The sequence below is a fragment of the Solanum dulcamara genome, chromosome 7 (assembly GCF_947179165.1).
Source record: "Solanum dulcamara chromosome 7, daSolDulc1.2, whole genome shotgun sequence".
Classification (NCBI taxonomy): domain Eukaryota; kingdom Viridiplantae; phylum Streptophyta; class Magnoliopsida; order Solanales; family Solanaceae; genus Solanum; species Solanum dulcamara.
In genome coordinates this window covers 23,297,249-23,320,277 of record NC_077243.1, presented here as the reverse complement: position 1 = coordinate 23,320,277, position 23,029 = coordinate 23,297,249, and positions in this window count along the sequence as shown.

Below are 23,029 nucleotides of genomic sequence, written 5' to 3'. Positions count from 1 at the left end.
AATAATAATTCCAATAATATGAGAGATAACAATAATAATATTAATGCATAAATATATCAAACTCAATAGAAGAAGAATTAATTTATTTAAAATTCAAGATTTGGATAAAACTCAACTATAACTCAATTATAATGAATTTAAATATTGGGCGCATGGACAAACTCAATCCAATGCTATGAAAGCCTTACATACCTTAAATCCGAAGGTTTACTCCGAATTGGAACACTCTTGGACCCCAAGCCTTTTCTTCTCGCCGGAGCGTTTTGTGTACTACCCGGAGTATAAGAATAACCGGAGTAGTATTTTTATACTATTAAAACTAAAACTATATTTGAGAAAAAGTATATAGAGAAAAGAAATGCTTAAGAAAGCTTGATGAATAAAATGAAAAAATAAGGTAGGTATTTATAGGTGGGAAAGAGGGACCTAACAATAAATAAAATAATTATAAAGAAAAATCTGAAAATTTAATGAAATATATTAATGTCATGGATGATGTTAAATGGAGGACAATTTATGTCATGAATGATGTCAAATGTATCTAGATGTTTCCATGATAGGTAAGATGAGTTCTTTTTAACAGAATACTCTTTTTTGAAGCTGCGTTTGAATAAGATAAATTCCTTATTAGGATTTGGTAAGAATTGTAGATATGGAAGTCTAGTTTCATATCATTCAAGAATCAACCAATTTGGAGCAACCTACAGTGAGATATGAATTTTCTTCTATAAACACTCAATTCCGTCACAGCACTATATCTTGCAAAGATTAATTTATTTGATCTACTTATACTCTGAATCTTAAGATTTGTTCTCATAAAAGTTGTAGGTAATGATGTTGTGGTTACGCAAAAATTTGAATCACCTAATTTGGACCAACCTATGAAAAGTTATGCCCAAAATACAAAGGCTGTATTTTTTTCATCGAGAATTGAAATACCGATATACAACATTTTAGGGGTTGTTACAGATATTCTCATAAGTTGAGTGGTCATTCAAGGAATCAACTCCATCAAAGATGCAGGGTGGGTTCTTTGGACTTTAATATGACTTGCGCAATCCTCTCCTATTGAATTAATTTCTGGGACAATCGAATTAGATATAAAGTATATTTAATAGTAAACTTTACCTAAATCACATACTGAAAAGGTTCAATTACAATGTATTCCTTATTTTTATGAAATTATGCGATTTCCCTTTTTTTCAAATTTCTGATACATTACTTGCTGAGCTGATACATCAGTTTTTGGGTGTAAAACAATTAATGTTGTTGGGTTAATTATGGAAAGTAACGTAATTCAAGTTATGATTGATTATTTCAATCAATTACCATGCTAATTAAGGCAAAGAATTCTTTAAAAAAAGAAATAAATCTTGACTATGAAAGAAAACTCAAAAACAGAGCATATCAATGGATGTCTTGTTGAAGCATGAGAGCTGCCTATAATTGACTTTTTGGAGCAAACGAGAATATTATTTGGTACTTGAAACTGCAAAAATAGGGAAATAACAGCTTATACAAAACATACTTTGGGTAGGAAATTCGAAGATATCCTAATATCAAACACAATGAAGTGTTCGAGAATGAAGGTACACACCAGTTATTTTTTTTAAGTAATTTTGTCTGCACAACAGAGGATCGCAGCAGTTATCTCACCACACATCAAAAAAAGGCTAGTTAACTAAATAAAAGAGATCACAGTTAAATTGGAAAAGTTATCTACTTGATACATAGTTGCTTGATACATAGCTATAGGATACATCAGTTTTGTATTTTCTGTTATCAGTATTACCTGATACATCAGTTCTGATACATCATTTTTGTATTTGATACATCATTGCTGATACATATCTGTGATAATTATTTAATGCAGATTGTTGCTTCATCAGAATATCTTTATTCTGTTTATGAGTCAGGTATAAGATACATTGTGTGTCTTGAAAGAAAAACATGCAATTGTGGTAGGTTTTAATTAGTCGAGATACCATGTCCACACGCAATTGTAGTGTTGAAGAGCAAGAACATTACAGACATGCACCCATACTGTTCTGATTACTACAAGCCAGAGGCGTTGGCAATTACTTATGAATTTCCAATGGTTCCAATGCCAGATAAGAAAGATTGTTCTATTCTGAAAGAAATTTTGGAAGAATTCATCTTGCCACCAAGATACAAAAGGATGCCAGGAAGACCAAAGAAAGGAAGAAAAAAGTACTCTAGTGAGAAGATAAGAACGAGCACAAATTCTTGTAGTCGTTGTGGCCATGAAGGCCATAACAGAAAGACTTGTAATTTCATTCTCAAAGAGAAATAATGTTTTGTTATGCCAGGATACATTTTATTTGGATCATGTACTTACATTTACATAGTTTTTTTTACATTATGGGTTGTATTTGATACATATAACAATTAACCAGAATAGTAATTAAATATCAATAATTGATATATGGATGATTGGTAATTATGTTCATTGTAAGTTACTTGGTATTGATAGTAATTTCGAATCTGATATATATGAATAGCAGATACATAAACATTCGACGTATTAAGGTTGATACTTTAAAGGTTGTTGTATTAGTTTGTCAACTGGATTATGGTTGATACATAACATGTTGTATTGATATAGGTTGTAGATGTATCAGAAGTTGTAAAGATTGATGCATGAGATTCTGATACATAAATGTAGATGTATTAGAATTATTAAATTTTGATACATTACAATCTGATACATAAACAATATGTATTAGAAGCTGTAAATATTGATGCATGAGATTTTGATACAAAAATGTAGATGTATCAGAATCATTAAATTTTGATATATTACAATGTGATACATAAAGTAAATGTATCGGAAGCATTCAAGTTTGATAAATCAAAATATGATACATAAATATTAGAAAAACTTAAAAGTCTGCTAAATTATTGAATAGCCAAAAAAAATGTTTACTATTGGTGCAAAAATATAATTGTACATTCTATTACTATAAAATAAAAAAAAATTACTCGACGTCCATCGGTTCTCCTTGACCAGGATGTATGAAATCTCTCTTAGGTTTTTTTGGATCATCGTTGTCGCTAACATAACCATCCTTGGCCTTCCAGACATTACAGACATGCACCCATACTGTGCAATTCCTCTCTGTTTTTTTGCTCGACCTCAAGAAGTAAGAGGCATTTGATGATTTGCCCTTGAAAATTGCACTGTGGCATATCTAGATAGTGACCAAGTATGGTTTGTCAAAATAATTATATAGCTTCATCACTTATTTATAATTTGAAATCATCAATAAAATTAGTCGTATATGCAGTGCCGAATCTTAGGGAGTGTGAGGGGATCTTCTTGATGACGTACTTCATTCCCTGCATTGACATGGAAACTGATTAAATACAACATAATTTTTATATTTAAACATGATGTATCAGAAGCATTATATCTTGATACATAAACAAGATGTATCAGGAGCATTAATGTTTGATACATGAGAATTCGATAAAAAAATGATGTATCAAAAAAAAAGATAAGAATCTGATACATAGAATAGATGTATCAGGAATCAGTAAAACTTTAGAAAAATGGCATTTAAAAAATTTATATAAACAAGATGTATCAGATTCTCATTTAAGCTTGATACTTGAGAATCTGATATATAAATAATATGTTACATAAAGTATATGTATCAGGAATTAGTAAAACTTTATAAAAATAACATTTTAAAAAAATATAAACAGGATGTATCAGATTCTCATGCAAGCTTGATACATACGAATCTGATACATAAAATTATATGTATCAGGAGCAGTAAAAAACCACATTAAAAAAAGGGCGTGTTGAAACTCCTTCAATCTTCTTATTGGCTTCTTTGGGTGAATGTTGAACTTGAGATTTTGATTTCAATTTCTCATGAAGCTTATCCATCACTGATGGATCGTTACGATGTTTGGATCTAACCTCGTCTGGTGAATCAAGATTTTCTTGATTTTTATTCAACTGAGTGAGACCAACACTAAAAGATAGAGCGGATTCCATGTGAATCAGTGAACAATGTGGAAAAAAAATTACAGAAGAAAACAGAGGAAATTGAAGAAGGTGAGAATGAAGTGAGACACCATTAAAGGAAAAACTTGAATATACCGTACTTGGATTCTTGAAATTGAGTAATAGATGGACTGAAATTGAAAACAAGAAACTGACATCAAGGAGGCTAAAGAATAGGCGTAAATTTAGGTAACTGATATAAGGTAAAAGTGATGTATCAGTGAAATAGGGAGAGAGTTAAAAAAATAGGGATTTTTGATATTTTTCCAACTAGTTGGGAGTATTAGTAAATATGGTAATATAACATGTGTAAATAGGTAATTTTCCCTATTTAATATGGTATCAAAGTTAAATCTTCCGATATTGGGGCCCGGGATAAATTATTCACCCGTCCAGTATCAGATTGTGTCTAGGGGGTGAGATGATGAATGAAATCCTACATTAAAGATGGATGGATTCCTCGTAATCTCCTAATATGACTTGAATAATTCTTATCTCTTGAATTAACTTTTCAGATGAAATTAGGTTTAAAGATCCATTTACTAACATATAATGTGCTTACCTATTGTTTTGGTTAACTTTTTTTTAGAGTCAAAACATTTTTTTATAAATTTTTAAAAATTAAAATATTTGGTCAAAATTCGAAAGAATAACTTTGAGTAATAGCATATAAGTAGTTTTTGTGTTGTTAAAAAAATAAATAAGATTTTTTGTCATGACCCAACTCTGTAGACCGTGATTAGTGTCCGGGTTGGGCACCCATACGTACCCATAGCCCCACTGAGTATGTTAGCAGAATAAACAAATGTAGAAATCAAAAGAGATCACTAGAGAGCGCATGAAAACAGATATAGTACACGAAGGCCGTTAAGGCCGTCACTGAACACAAGCCCAAAACACATATATAAAACACATAACACAAGTCTACAGACCTCTACAAAATGATAGCATAATCATATGACGGGACAGGGCCCCATCGTACCCTTAACCATTATGTATAAATATACAACAGAAAAGTTAGTGCAAAAATAGGGCTCCGGACAAAGAAGCACTTCCAACCAACAGGGTGGATGTCCTAGGCGAGCGGAATAGCAAACTGAGCGTTTGTACCTGCGGGCATGTAATGCAGCCCCCCTAAGAAAGGGGGTCAGTACGGAAAATGTACTGAATATGTAAAGCATGGACTGTAATAAGTAAAGTCATTACCAGAACAAAAGGTGCAAAAATGAGAAAACTACTCAGAATACCAAAATGTTTTTCATAACCACAGATAATGTATGCAGAAAACATATACCATATTTGGTCCCATTATGGGACTTGATGAACAAATCGTGGTCGTCGTTCCATCACTGGAGCCACAGCACATCATAACTCCAGAGTAGGGAATATCTCCGTAACAGATCATATCATATCAGATGGTCATATCAGATCATATCATATCATATGTGTACATGGCACATCATAACTCCAGAGTAGGAAATATCTCCGTAACAGATCATATCATATCAGATGGTCATATCATATCATATCATATGTGTACATGTCACATCATAACTCCATAAATCCCATATACAGGTCATACCTTCCCCCTAATGCCGGGGCACGGCAAACAATATAGAAAAGTACGCATGATAACAAATCCTAGCCCGGGCTCAGTGAAAGAAGCATTGAGGTATCCACGAGTGGAGTACTGAGAACTATATGCAATTTAAATCATATTTGAGACTCGATGGAATAATCAAAATGAGCTATCGTTCAAAATCAAGACAAGAGTCATATCAAGTACCTTTTGAAAGTCGCTATGGATTATATCAAAATAGAACTTCTGGGAATCATATACACATATCAAGGCATAACAAAATATCTTTTGGAAAATCAAGAAGTTGGCCATCCTAGCGGCTCTACGGATAGAAACTCCCTTGGGACCATAAAAAAGTCATATATTTGTTTCATAAAAATCATGCCAAAAGAAAGATTAGCTTTTCATACTTATGTCAAAACATGCCAAGAGAAAGAGTAAGTTTTACATACTTATGCCAAAAATATGCCAAAAGGAGGAAACGTTAGCTTTACATACCTCTTACGGATTACTCTTAACACGTTCGCCTCGTCGTATATTGAACCTATTTAACATGAAAGCAATACGAGTATCAACAACCCTAGACTTTCTAGCGTCTTAAGTTATATACGAGTATTCATAGAACTCATCTCCTCGCTCGCCTTCTCAACTGATTCCTTAGTTAGTTAAGGAGTTAACAGAAATCGGGCAGCATCTCCCCTATAACTTTCTCTATCCAAACCTACAATTTTAATATCTAACCTTAGCAGCCATATTCACAATAACAAGAAGCAACCATATATAAGAAAACTAACTCGACATTATTCAAAACAAGCACCAAATAGCCCGCTCAAAACTACGACTCCAAAATACGGTTTTTAATCTCTATTTTGTAAAACCTTTAACCATACGTAACGGAGGGCTATGTGGCTGCAACCAGAAGCACCCATACCAATTTTAGAATACTTTTCAGCCCTGCCCTGTAACACACATTCAAACCACCTGCAAGCGCAGCACAACAACCACAACACACTACTCGACTTCGGTTTAACTATGACGACCTTAGTTTAGTTTGTTTCCAACGTCAAGCATCCTTGTGCAATTTTTATACTTCCAGCCACATATAAGACGTGTAATACACTCCATAACCACATCATAAACTCCAAATTTAAAGGAAAACCCTTACCTTACCCGAAATTTTCCAAAGCTTGCCTCAGAAGTTCTTCTAGGGCGGCTGAAATGTCGTGGCTGTTTGTTGTCCGATTGGTTCTTCTCCAAACCTTATATTTACAGTATTAACACCCTCATAACATTTCCAAACCCTTACCAAAAGTTGGTAGAAGAGAACCAAGCCATACCTTAACAAACGGCTTCCCATACTTGCTGAAAATTAACTTCAGAAACTCCTTTACGCGGCTGAGCTTTGGTGGCTGTTTGCAGCCCTATCTTTCTGCCCCAAATAGTTAATTTATGTCATTAACACCTCCACTTAGTCTAGGAATATCTTATAAAATTAATTAACGAAATGAAATCAGGGCTTACCTTTCACTTTGGCCAAAGCCATCGCCCCTCTCTCTTAACCTCTTAGGGTTTCTCTTTTTGTTTCTTTTGTTCTAAGTGCTGAAATAAGATATGTACAGCATGTAGTACATATATACACCTCCTTAAGAGGTGACACGTGGCATCCCCTAGAGATAACATGTGGCAGCCCCCCTAGGGCGCCACCTCAATCATGCATCCAATCCAAAGGTGCCACGTGGCAGCGTGGGACCCACCTTAAGTAGGTGTATCACCTACTTGGTCCAAGTAGGTGCATCACCTGCTTGCTTCCGAGTAGGTGCTACACCTCCTTCCGTCTCTTCCGTGAGTTCGCAATCTCGTCTCATTTTAAGAGCCTATGTATTTCTTGCTACTTAAGCTCAACGCGTACTCAAGTAGCTCAAGTATGTAAGACATCCAAGTTGGTAGCTTACGCAAGTAAGTCGAGTCATATAACCCATTACTTGGCCTCCAACTCCTTTCGGATTCTTATAACCCAATTTCCAATCTTCCCTATTATTGGGGTATCTCATTCTCCTTTCCTTAGAGTTATTTGATAGCGTTATAGATTATCCGACTCACATGACGACTTCTAAGAAACTTAAGAGCCTTCCCAGAAACTTAAGAAGCATTTCAAGGTACCAAAGTACGGGTTATAACATTTTCCAAAAATAAAAATATACTTATTATTATTTTTATTATTTACAAAATAATTCTTATCTATTTCGAAAGAGAAATAAGCCATTAACCAGTTATTCCTACTCCTTCTCTATCATAATTTTTTCTCATTATCTTCCTGACTCTTTATTTTCAAAAATCTTGCATCCCCTAAAATATACTAAGTGTTAAACAGCAAGTGGAACAAATTTGGATGTTCACTTGCAATTAATTTTTCATTTTACTTTTTGTGTGGGGCCAACCTACTAAACATTTCTTCATTCTTCTCACTATAAATATTGTCAGATTTTGGCAATAACAGGATATATACATCGATATTGCAATACACACAAAATTTCTTAATTCTCTTTCTCTTACTTTTTGGTTCTTAAATTATAGTTTATAACACGTTATCAGCACAAAATTTTAATTTTCTCCAGATATATTAATACATATATCAGGTATATCTACAAAAAAATATTTTATTTTATTTTAGTTGTCTTTATTATTTCTAAATTAATTTTTATCTCAGTTTTATCATTTCAAAGTTATCCAAACTTGAGTTTTTGGCACTTGACATTTCTGGAAAAAATTATTTTTCATGGATCCTTGATGCTGAAATTCACCTTGACGCTAAAGGTTTTGGTGACACTATTAAACAAGATAATAATGCATCAAGCCAAGATAAATCAAAGGCCATGATTTTTCTCCGTCATCATATTCATGAAAGATTAAAAACTGAATATTTAACTGTAAAAGATCCTCTTGAATTATGGACTAATTTGAAGGATCGGTATCACCACCTAAAATTTACGATGTTATCAAAAGCCCGATATGACTGATACACCTTCGATTTCAAGATTTTAAAACTGTGACAAAGTATAATTCTGTTATCCACAAGGTAAGTTCCATGTTAAAATTATGTGGAAATTCTATCACTGATGATGACTTACTTGAGAAAATCATTTTCACTTTTTACACTTCAAATGTGTTGCTACAACAACAATATCGTAAAAAAAAATTTAAGAAATATTCTGAATTAATCACATGCTTACTTGTGGCTGAGCAAAATAATACTTTGCTGATGAAAAATTATGAGGTATGTCCCATTGGGTCTGCTCCATTCCTTGAAGTGAATGTTGTAAGAGCAAATAATCAGTCTGAATCAAGACAAAATAATTATCACGGCCGCGTCCGTGAACGTGGTCGTGGACGTGGGCGAGGACGTGGTAAAGGACGAAATAATTATCGTAATCATGTTGGAAATAAATATGAGAACAATAAAATTTCTCAAAATAATTCTTCTAGAGCTAAATCCAATATTTGCCACCGGTGTGGTATGAAAGGTCATTGGGCACGTGAATATCGTACGTCCGATCATTTTGTAAAACTTTATCAAGCCTTTCTCAAAAGAAGAGATAATAATGTAGAGGCATACTTGAATTTTTGAAATGATGATGAAGCAAACCCCTCAAATAAACATAAAAATATTGAGGCAAATTTTGCTTATAAAGATGATGATTTCGTAGATCTACCAAATATTACTCATTTGGAAGCTGAAGACTTTATGAATATTGACTGAGGAATTGATCATCTAACTGGGATAAATATTATAAAAAATAGTTATTGTTTTTTCTTATTATGTTTGATATTATGTTGTACTTCGTAAAATGGTTCTTAAGGCAGTGCAATTTCTTAAAGTTTTATGTTGTTAGTTTTTCACGTTCTTACAATGTATCTTTTATTTATAAAGAATATGGAAATTTCCCAATCATCAGTTGGATCCAAAATTAATAATGATGATATCTGTCTTATTGATAGTGCCACCACACATACTATTTTAAGAGATAAGAAATATTTCTCTTATTTGATTATGAAAGAAGCTAATATTAATATAATATCTGATAGTACAAGATTAATTGAAGGATCTGAAAAGCTAAACTTGTACTTGTTGGAAGAACAAATTTAAAAATTAATGAAGCATTATACTGTAGTAAGTCTCAAAGAAACATATTAAGTTTCAAAGACATTCGTCAAAATGGTTATCATATTAAGACTACAAATGATGAAAATAATGAATATTTTTATATTACTACAATGATGTCGGACAAAAAGTTTATACTTAAAAAATTACCCGCTCTTTTATCCGGCTTATACTTCACAAGTATTAGCATGGTTGAAACATATGTCATAGTAAACCAAAGGTTTACTAACTCAAATAATTTTATTATTTGTCATGACCGATTGGGTCATCCCAATTCTAATATAATGCGCAAAATAATTGAGATTTCACATGGACACTCTTTGAAAAACCAAAAGATTCTTCAATTTAAATATTTATCTTGTGCTGCATATTCTCAAGGTAAATTAATTACTAAACTATCAGTAATCAAAGTGGGCATTGAATCCCCAACATTTCTGGAACGTATACAGGTGATATATAGGGGCACATTCACCCATCATGTGGATCATTCAAATATTATATGGTTTTAATAGATGCATCTACAAGATGGTCACATATTTGTTTATTATCAACTCGTAATATGTTATTTATGAGATTACTTGCTCAAATAATCAAGTTAAGAGCACAATTTCTAAAATATGCAATAAAGACAATTCTTCTTGATAGTGCTGGTGAGTTCACATTTCAGGCATTTAATGATTATTGTTTGTCCACTGGGATAAGAGTTGAGCACCTAGTTGCTCATGTTCATACTCAAAATGGTCTAGAGGAATCATTGATTAAACATCTTCAATTAATTGCTAGACCAATGCTTATAAGAACAAAACTTTCAATTTCATTATAGGGTCATGCTATTTTGCATGCAGCAAGTCTTGTGCGGATCAGACCCATAAGTTATCATAAAATCTCCCATTACAATTGGCTTTTGGTTAGGAGCCAAACATTTCCCATCTTAGAATATTTGGGTGTGCAGTATATGTTCCGATTTCTCCACCACAACGCACAAAGATGGGACCCCAAAGAAGATTGGGAATATATGTTAGGTATGAATCTCCTTCTATCATAAAATATTTGAAATCTATGATTGGAGATTTATTTACTACAAGATTTGCTGATTGTAATTTTGATGAATCAATATACCCAGCATTAAGGGAGAAAATAAGCAGCTGAAAAAGAAAATAGATTGGAATGCATTATCACTATCTCATTTAGATGCTTGTACAAATAAATGTGAACTGGAAGTTCAAAAGATAATTCATTTGCAAAATATTCCAAATTAACTGTCAGATGCATTCACTGACCTATCAAGAGTTACTAAATCTCATATTTCAGCTCCTAATGCTCCAATTCGAGTTGATGTCCCAATAGGACAATTAATTAATGCAAATGAGTCTAAACCACATTTAAAACGTGGTAGACCGATCAGTTCCAAAGATAAAAATCTTCGGGAAAAAAGGGCAAACAATCAAGATGGTCATGATATGAAAGAACCTGCTCAAAAAGAGCGAGGAGACATAACAATTGATAAGACCTTGGAAGATGTTAAGGCGCCTGAAAATGATAAAGAAATTTTAATAAATTATGTCTCATGAGGAAAAATATGGAACCGAAATAATGTAATTGTCGACAATAGTTTTGCTATAATGTTGCTTTGGAAATAATGCAACAAAATGAGGATCTTGAATCAAAATCTGTCGATGAATGTAGACAGAGGAATGATTGACCAAAATGGAAAGATGCAATTCAAGGTGAATTAGCTTCGCTTGAAAAATGTAAAGTTTTCGGACCGATAGTCAAACACCTGAAGGTATAAAATCAGTGGGGTACAAATGTGTCTTTGTGAGAAAAAGAAATGAGAAAAATGAAGTCGTAAGATATAAAACATGATTTGTGGCACAAGGATTTTTGCAAAGACCCGACATTGATTATATGAAAACATATTCTCTTGTGGTGGATGCAATCACTTTTAGGTATCTTATAAATCTGTATGTTAATAAAAAATTTGGCATGCATCTGATGGATGTCGTTACAGCCTACTTATTTGGTTCTCTGGATAACGATATCTTTATGAAAATTCCTGAAAGATTTAAAATGCCTGAAATATATAAAGATTTTCGAGAAACTTATTCAATAAAACTTCAAAAATCTTTATACGGGCTGAAATAATCAGGGAGAATGTGGTACAATTATCTTAGCGAATATTTGCTAAAAGAAAGATATAAAAATGGTTCAATTTGCCCTTATATCTTTATAAAAAGGTGTGGATCTGAATTTGTCATAATAGCCGTATATTTTGATGATTTCAATATTATAGGAACTCCCGAAGAACTTTCAAAGGCAGTAAAATATCTGGAAATTTTTTTTGAAATAAAAGACCTCGAAAAGAGAAAAATTTGTCTTGGTCTACAAATTTAACATTTTGCAAATGGGATATTTGTCCATCAATCAACACATATAGAAAATATTTTAAGGAGATTTTACATGGATAAAGCATACCGACTGAGTACCCCAATTGTTGTGAGATCTCTTGATATTAATAAAGATCCATTTTGACCCCATAAAAATAATGAAGAGCTTGTTGGTGCTGAAATACCATACCTTAGTGCAATTGGTGCATTAATTTATCTTACCAACAATTCTAGATCAGCTATAGATTTCTCAGTAAACTTGTTGGCAAGATTTAGTTCTTCCCCAATGCAAATACACTGGAATGAAATTAAGCATATATTCAAATACCTTTGAGGGACCACAGATATGTGATTGTTTTACTCAAATAAATTCACGTCATAATTGATTGGTTATGCAGATGCGGGATATTTATCTGATCCCTATAAAGGCCGATCGCAGATAGGCTATTTATTTACATGTGGTGGTACAGCTATATCATGGAGTTCAAAAAAGCAAACTATGGTTGTCACTTCCTCAAATCATGCAGAGATAATAGTCATCCATGAATCAAGTCGAGAATGCATTTGGTTAAGATCTATAACTCAACACATTCAAGAAACATGTGGTCTTTCTTTGAAAAGAGACGTTCCAACAATATTGTATGAAGACAATGTTGTATGTGTAGCTCAACTGAAGGGAGGATACATCAAAGGAGACAGAACAAAACATATTTCACCAAAATTCTTTTTTACTCATGATCTTCAAAAGAAGGGTGAAATAGATTTCCAACAAGTTTGTTCAAGTGACAATTTAGCAGATATGTTTACCAAGGCATTGCCAACTTTAACCTTTGAGAAATTGAGATACAAGATTGGATTGCGTCATCTTCGGAATATTAGATGATGTCTTCATTAGGGGGAGTATAATACGCGCTGCATTTTTTCCCCTTAGTCTAGGTTTTGTCCCACTGGGTTTTTCTAACAAGGTTTTTAATGAGGCAGCACTCAAGGCGTATTACCAGATATGTGTACTCTTTTTCCTTTACTAGGCCTTTTTTTACTGGATTTTTCCTAGTAAGGTTTTAACGAGGCACAATATTCACGGATGTTTAAGATAAATATGTATATTATTTCTTGTAAAGTTTTAATGAGACACATTTCACGTGGACATCTAAGGAGGAGTGTTAAACAACAAGTGAAACAAAGTTGGATGTCCACTTGCAATTAATTTTTCATTTTCCTTTTTGTGTGGGGCCAACCCACTAAACATTGCTTTATTCTTCTGACTATAAATATTACCATATTTTGGCAATAACAAGATATATACATCGATACTGCAATACACACAAAATTTCTTAATTCTCTTTCTCTTATTTTCTGGTTCTTAAATTATAGTTTATAACAATAAGAAATATATTATTAGATAAACTTAATTTTAAGCTTGTACTGAAAAATAATTAAAATCATGTTTTAGTTTTGTACTGGAAAGTAATTCGAACCATTTTTTATAATATTAATAGTAAAGTAAAAATGTACATGTCTCTTCTTTTTTTTAATTATTTGAAGTTTAAATTAAATAATTTTTTGAAAGATTTGTCAAACACAAATTATTTTTTAATACTAGTAAAAGTGGTTCTCAAACGTGTACACAAATTACTACAGCTTCACATTTGTAAACAAATATTTTAAGTTTGGCCACACGCGGGATCTATGGAAAATACAATAATTTTGAATTACATTTTATCTACGAATAGGGTTGTTTTGATAATCGGTTATAGTTATTCATGTATCAGTAATACATAAATTAGTTATGAGTAAATTTATGTATTATTTTATGTAGAATTAGTTATGCTAAATTTAGTTATTCATATATTACTCACCTTCTATTCTATATAAAATTATACATGATTCCCTCATAATTTATACATATATTAATTATACAAATTTCTAATTAAATTATAAATTAAATATTATATTAATTTTTAACATAAATAATCTACCTCTTTACTGACTACAAAGGAGTCTAGTGAGTGTGAAAGGATTTTGCTGAAAGCAGTGGGAACAAAATACTTTTTTCTTTACTTAACAATTACTGTTGCATTGCACACTCATCTCTTCCCCCATAAAGTAAATTGATTTCAGTCCACGACTTCACATGTGGGACTTGTCATTATTGCTATGTCCTTTTGATATTGTTTGCATAAAAAACTTCAAATTAGCATATAATGTGATCTTACCAAGAGAATCCTAAGTATTGATTATCTGAATTTTTTGATTTCTCAATCTTGTAATTCTCTCATAATTGATCTTTAGTTTGGAAAGCTGGATAATTAGTAAAAATTCTAAATTTGATACCACAATATATTACTAATTACAAACGTATGTACTATATTGTATCGTTCAAAATGCATAAATATTATGAAAAAAGGAAAATATTTTAGTAGTTTGCTACTTTGCTGTAATGGTCCTTGGAGCAAATGCAATCCAAACAGTGATTCTTTTATTAAATTTATTCAAAACAAGATTATAAAAATAAATCAAACGGCTCTCAGTAAATAAGTATAAATTTCGAGATCTCCAAAAGTAAAGTTTTTAAAAATGTCGAAAGCATACTGCTTTATTTTAACCGTTTGATCATTTCCAACTTAAAAGTTTAGAAATGGCACAATTTTATTTACTTACTATTATATTAATTACGTCTTGAACATTGAGTAAGTTGAATAATTTTAGATTAATTTTGTTTCTAGGTTATAAATAATTTTTTAAAAAGTAAAGAATCTGATATATTTCTCAATTATGCAATTTAGAACTGATAACTCACATATACTCTGATTGTCCAACAAGTAGAATACATTTGCCCTTTTCTCTATCAGTCTCACTTTTTGAATTATACATCATTTGCCTTGTTTTTCTATTGGAAAAATAGTAGTCCATTATTAAAAAATTTTAAAAAAGGCAAATGTCCTCTATTTGTTGGACGACAAGAGCATATATGAGTCATTTTTTAAAATAATGATATATATGTTTTAAATCATAAAATTGAGAGATATATAAAATCTTTTTTAATGATCAAATCGAAATGGATTCGATTCAATCCAGTTTTATATTTATCCTGATATACGTTTTTCTTTTTATTTATTTTTTAATTCGGTCTTTTGCTTTAAAGGGAGTAAAACCTTTTTCTTTCCTTAACTTTGTAGTAACGTCGATGGTTCCACAGCAAAATAAAAGAGGATTAGACATAAAGAGGACTCAAAGTTAATATATTTGATAAAAAGTACAAAGAAAAAAGAAGCATCTCATTATGAAGAACAAAATATCAGTCTTACAGTGAACAGCAAGGCTCATTTTTTAGTAAATATCTGACCCTCTGAGTACGTACAGATTAATTGCAAAAGAGTAGTGAAAGGGTTCGGGGAGACTTTTTTTTTTTAATTTGATGTTCAAAGCTCGTATTAGAGCCCAATTAAATTTAAATCGTTATCTCAACATGATTTTTTTTATATTTAGAGTTCGAATCTGAACTAGTTAAGGATAAAACAATGTTACCACTACACCACAAGTCCACGACCCATGTTGTAGAAAGACTTACTTCAACTTCGAATACTACATTTTTATCAAATTCAATAATTTTGAATATTTTATTTTTAAATCTCAATCAAATATTATTCGAACACCTACTAACTAGGTTAGAGAATATTAAGACGAAATCTTTTTCTTTTTGGTTTTCCACCCGATGTCCTGAGTTCGTGGAGCCCCGACTAAATTTGAATCGTGCACTGCAGGGCCTATTCAGGGGTGACATTTTCAACAGAATTTTTTTCATATCCAAGGCTCGAACCCCGAGACCTCTGGTTAAGGGTGAAGCAGTCTCATCACTGCACCAGAATCCATATTGGTTAAGAGGAAATATATAAATACGGTATAATACTAGAGGCAAGTAGAGCTGTTAAAATGGGTTTGGTCCGTGAGGTCGGTCCAACCCAATCCTTAAATTAAGTGGGGTTGAGCTAAAAAATTTCAACCATTTAGGAACAAGGCTTTTAAGCCCAGCCTTATTTGACCCGCCATCCTCATAGGCTGAACCCGCGACCCTCAATGACCAGTCCGTGGATCGTGAATTTTAAAAATATTTATTACATAAATTTTAATTAGTGTTTTATTTTGTCCAATCTTCAGCAATTAGACAATTGAAGTTATTATAAATATGAAGCTTTGACCTCTTTCACTTTTGTGTTTTTGCCTAATTTTTCGTTTTTCCTTTCTTGTCTAGTTTATGAAAAAAAATTATCATGTAATGTATGTTGCTCTGATAAATCCTATTAATGTTAACTGTTGTATCTTGCCTATGACCTGTTGTTTTGTAAGTATTCCACTAAAGTGTATGCAACTCATGGACATGTGAATTTTTAACGTACTGGTATTGTGTTCATCAATGTTCGATAGTCTTTTTAAGAGATCAATGTTATCCATCGTTTTATTGAAGAGTCAATACGTAGCCCGCTTATGGTTGTGCTGCTATATAGACCCTTTAGTTAAAATGATCAATCAGTCCTAACTCATTTAACTCGCTAACTCTTTCGAATTAGGCTAACTCATTTTGACAGCTCTGGCGAAGGCAAATTTTATGAGTTATCAGCTTCATTTTCCTTATTTAGCTTTTTTCTTAATTTTGTGTCATTTCTCTTAATTATTTGTGTTTTCAATTGTATCCTTGTGGAAATTTTTAAAAAGAGTGTTTCATTGTTTTTTAAAAAAAAGGCAGGGGCGGGGGAGAGGGGGGTGTTAGCTTACAAATTATATATATAAAATATAAGATAAGGCGCAAATCACAAAATAGAACATACGTTAGGGGTACAAAACTCAATGAACTGTAATGATTCATTAGATCGTTTTGAGTACTAAATCTTTTTATTTTATAAATGACGTATTTCGTAATTTTTTAATGAGTATTTTAGACTATTCGATAAGTATAGTTATTTAGTTGAAAAGTAACTTTAAATAACTAATTTAATTAGTGAACTAAATTAATAATTTATTAATATCATATATCATTTTATTTATTAAAATAAATTAATAAAATTTAATATAATTTTTGGTCATACCACAAACCATTCGGCTTCTACCAATAACCACCAAGGAAAACCACTGCATTACGAGAAAAAGAAAGCCGCAAATCATCCAGGTAAAAAAAACTAACCAAACTTCAATTTTCTAATTTATATATGTGTATTAGAATTACATTTGGCATGTGGGTCACTAAGAGTGATTGAAAGATACGGCTGAAGTGGCTGAAGTTTGGTGCAAAAGAAAATATGGCCAAGATTGGTTAATGATTAATAATCGTTGGGTAATTATTAGGGGTAATAATAATCCAATCATCGGGGAGATGTTATATTATAGGATAGATGCACTAATAACATTCTGCCAAGAAGTATTTCATGAGTAAACATTAGTTCGTGCTTAAGTACTGATTTCGTAACTGCTTTTGATTTTGGATATTTCTACGATTATTATATTATAATTCAAGTTTTAATATATTAAGATAAGTAATTAAATATTAAAAGTATTATATTATATAAATATCATCAAAGTTATGTTATTTAGAGGAATTAAGATTTAATCCTATACTTGAGATTTAGGAAATTGATTATAGTAATATAGATGTTTACGGACTCGTTTACTTACGAATATTGTATATTTGATAGATTGAAAACATTTCGAGGCATTAAAGAAAGGAAAAACTTCGGTGAATTAGCTTGCTTGATTTCGGCTCTTCGATTGAGATAGATTATGGTTTATTTTATATCATAGAGAGACTCTTAATAGTAATGAATAGTCGTTGAGTAATGTTGTGAAGTTTTCTATGTATTTAATTATTGTGGTTTGGATGGTTGATATGTTGTTGTGATTGGTCTGCAATCTCAAGGTCGTGAAATCCATAATCTTGAACTTGCCATATTAAAAGGGATGCCTTGAATAAACAAGGCTTGATGAAATATTATTAATGAAGTGGAATGTGCTTATAAAGAATGATGAATTAATTATATTATGGAGTCGGATGCCACGAGTCAGCACGATATATTTGAATCGGATGCCACGAGCCGATACGATATATTTGAATCAGGTAACACGAGACGACACAATATTTTTGGATCGGTAGTCAAGTTCTGGCATGGTAATATTAAAGGAAAACAAATTAAATGACTTAATACTACCCTATCTCAAATAACTCATTTCCCAAAAGACCATGATGTGGAGGCCTTAGTCCTCACATATACTCTTGATATTGTTGACTGATTACGTAATTGTTTCATTGTGTTGTCACTTGATCTTGTTATTTGTCACCTGTCAAATGCTGTAGTTGATTTCCTGCTATTATTTTATGCATATTATTTCTATTTTGAGTCAACTTATGACACCTACTCAGTTTATGTTGCTCTGTACTGATCCCTACTTGTATTATTCTTTATTTTATTTTGTAGAGTGAAATAAGTATACCAACGGCTTCGACTCGCCCTCAGCTTTAGCCAGTCTCCAGTATATCAGATTCCAGGGTGAGCTATTCTCCTAGCTCGTGTTGAATTTTCTTAGTCATGGCATGATGTCCTTAGTTTCAAACACAAACTATTTTATTTATCTATTCGAGTGTTAATACTCTTAGACTTGGTATTTTGAGGTTTGATGTCCTTGATGTGATGAGTGATGACTTTCAAATTTTTGGGGATGTATGTAACAAACTTGAGTGGTTTTTATTATTTCTTACTTTTATAAGTTGAGCTTCTGCATTATCGTCGTATTTTATAAGTTGAATCGCTAATATAAGTTGGGGTTTGTCTCGTTGGTTCTCCCACCTAGAAGGTTAAATGTGAGTGTCATTCATGACCCGTTTTGAATTGTGACACGAACTCATGAGAAATGTTAATGATATTAATTACATCTCCTCTTTTGTAAGAAATATCATTTTCGCCTTGTCCAAGGTTCAAACTCAAACGGAGAAACAAAATAGCTAGGTATTTTTTTCTCATTTAGAATAAAGTCTTTATGATACAGGAGGATACCATCATTATAAACAAAAATAAGAAATTAATGCACGCTGACCTCCTTGATTGGGATGGATAACTCCGGCAAAAAAATAGTACTACTGTACATGCTAGCTATTAAGGGGTAATTGGAGTAGTTGTGCAAATAAATGAAACATTATTACTATAAATTAGATAAGCGTTTGATCATAAATTTTGAATTAAACTTTAGAAATGTATCTTCAAATATCAATTTTGCTATAAAATTTGATGAAATATAGGGTGATTGTTATAAAAAGATATGATTGTATTATTAATTTGAATAGTCGAAAGTGTCTTTTCGTTAGCTATATTTTCACCCATTTTTTAAAAATATTTTAAATATAGAATGTGTTGAATTTTTATTTTTTTCCCAATATATTTAACTTATATTTCATAAACATTAAAGAACACACGTATGAACAGACTGATAAAATGTGAGCTTTAAGAGCTCAAAACTCCATTAAAAAGCTAGAGAGGAAACATAGAAGGAAACAGAAGAGAAGAGCTAAGAATATTATTGATCCATCCAAGCTTGAATGAGGTGTACATCAGGCTTTATAGCCAAGAATTATAAAATATTTTCTTCAGCAAACTAACTAACAACTAATCCAACTGGACACGTGCACTGTGTAGAGTAACTAACCATGTGCAGTGTAACTAACTTAACCGTGCAGTGTAACTAACCAGTGTAAGTAACTTCCAGAATTACAAATGCATACAATATATTTGAATACACCCCCTCAAGCTGAAGGGTGCAAGATATTAAGCACACCAAGCTTGCCTAAAAGATGCAAGTGTTGAGCCTGACTTAAACCTTTAGTTAAAAGCTCTGCTAGTTGCTATTGAGTATGAACATACATAGTGTCAACCACTCCTGCTTTAATCTTATCTCGAATGAAATGACAGTCTATCTCAATATATTTCATGTGTTCACAGAATACTGGGTTTGCAGCAAGTTGAATTGCTGATTTACTATCACTGAAGATGGTGATAGGGACCTGAATAGGGACACCTAACTCAGTAAATAAGCCTAACAACTAAGTGACTTCAGAGACAGCTGAAGCCATACTCCTGTATCAGCTTCAACTTAGCTCCTAGATACAGTCTGCTGCTTCTTGGACTTCCAGGAAACCAAAGATTCTCCAAACTTAACAAAATAGCCTGTAATAGATCTCCTTGTGTTGGGACAGGATGCCTAATTAGAGTCACATCAACAGGTGAGCATGGTTGTAAGCATGGTTGTAGGATTAGAGTGTAACCAAACTCCTTGACCAACTGTGCCCTTAAGATACCTTATCACTCTTGTAGCTGCCTCCCAATGAGATTTCTTGGGGAACGGCACGAATTGGCTAAGTGTATGTACTGCATAGTTGATGTCTGGTCTAGTTATTGTGGCATAAAAAAGCTTGCCTATAAGTCTTTGATAAGAAGTGACATCTTGGAGAATGACATCTTCAGTGAGACCAGTGATCTGATCATGCTCTACTGAGGCCAATCTCATGTTAGTTTCAAGACGATTTGGGACAGGTTTAGCACCAGTGAGGCCTACATCAGAAATTAACTCTAAGATACACTTCCTTTGATTTAAGATAACACCCTCTGAAGATCTTAAAACTTTAATACCTAGAAAGTATTTAAGTTCTCCTAGGTCCTTCAACTTGAATTGCTTATGTAAGTTATCCTTGGCAGCATTGATCATGTGTGCATTGCTGCCTGTAATGAGCAAGTCATCCACATAGACTAGAACAATAACTATGGTTGTTCCCTATTTGAGTTTGAATAAAGAATAATCATGAGTGCTTTGAGTAAAGACAGCATCCAATAGGGCAATAGTCAGTTTTAAATCCCACTGTCTAGATGCTTGTTTAAGCCCATATAAAGATTTAAGTAGCCTGCACACTTTGTTGTGCCTGGTGTTTTGAAACCTTTAGGCATCTGCATGTATACTTCCTCATCTAGATCACGTTGAAGAAAAACATTGTAAACGTCCATTTAAAATAATGGCCAGCCTTTAGATACAACCAAGGTAATTACACACCTTACTGTCACCATCTTAGCTACAGAAGAAAAAGTATTATGGTAATCCAACCCTTCTTGTTGGCTATAACCCTTAGCTACTAGCCTGGCCTTGTACCTTTCTACCTCACCATTTGCCTTATACTTCACTTTATACACCCACTTAAAACCAACAGTGTTCATTCCTTTAGGCAAATCAACTATTTGCCATGTTTTGTTCTCTTCAAGATCTGTATCTCTTGTTGCATGGCGTAAATGCATTTATCATCTTTAACAGCCTATCTAAATATTTTAGGTTCCACACAAGCAGAAACCTTGCTCAAGTAGCTCTTATAACTAGGATTTACCTTATCATAGTTAAGGGAATTGGCTAGAGGATGGATGGTACTGCTATGTTTCTTAATAGTGATAACATAATTCTTCATCCATGAAGGTTCTTTAAGATTTCTGGAGGTTTTTCTGATAGGAGGGTCTGTAGGAATAGGCAAGTTAGGACTAATATCTGTTTCACTAACATCAGTAGCAATAGAACTGGTACCAAGGCCTGCAGGATTAGTAGCAATATGACTGGTAACAGGGCCTGCAGAATCCTTAGCATGAGTAGGCACATCCTCGGTAACTTCTTCCAAAGTATGAGGATTAAACACTTCTAAAAGAGAACCATGGGAACCAATGGAGGTATCAATATAAGATGCATTTCCAAAAGGCAAAACAGATTCATGAAAGACCACATTTCTATTCATAATAAACTTCTTGGAGTTAATATCTAATAGTATATACCCCTTCTTTAACTCAGAATAGCCTAGGAAAATAGTAGAAATAGCCTTTTCTGAAAACTTATCTCCCTTTGAAACCACAGAAATATAACACAAGTATCCTATGACTCTTAAATGAGACAAGTTAGGCTGTTTGGAATAGAACATTTCATAAGGACTTTTGTTGTCTATTGTTGTGGAAGGGAGTCTATTGATCAAATATACTGTAGCCTTAATGAAATAGCCCTAGTATTTGATGGGTAATTGTGATTGAAATCTAATGGCTCTAGTTGTGTTAAGAATGTATTTGTGCTTCCTATCCACCACACCATTTTATTATGGTGTGTGAGGACATCTACTCTAATGCAGAATCCCTTGAGCTTGAAATAGTTCAGTACATTGAGAATTGAAGAACTCTGTTCCATTATCAGATCTAATAATTCTAACATTAGTATCAAACTGAGTTTTGACCATTTGAAGGAAAGTTTTGATAGCCACAATAGTCTCAGATTTCAACTGTAACAACTGAATCCACACAAATCTACTATAGTCATCCACTATTGTCAAAAAATAGTGTCTGTTGTCTAAAGTAGGGGTCTTATAGGGTCCCCAAAAGTCCATATGGACTACATGAAATCTCATGCATGCTCTATAATTACTTATAGGAAAAGTAAGTCTTGTCTGCTTAGCTAATGGACAAACAGGACAGCTAGCTAATATATCATTACTTTTATTGTTGGAAGCAAGATTTAAAGACCCTAAAGTTTGTTGTGAAGGATGTCCAAGTCTCTTGTGCCATAGGTTGATGTCTGGAAATATTGCTCCTGCAACTACCACTTTCTGAGTACATTGTATAACTTATTTTTATTGTAGGGCTTTCTTAAATATGTATAGACCACCTTCTTCCTTACCAATCCCCTTCACCTTGCTACTGAAGAGGTCCTGAAAAACAAAGAAATCAGGATAAAATGATACAAAGCAGGATAATTTCTTTATGATCTTGGATACTGACAACAAATTGAAGTGAAAGTCTGGTACATATAGGACATTCTTC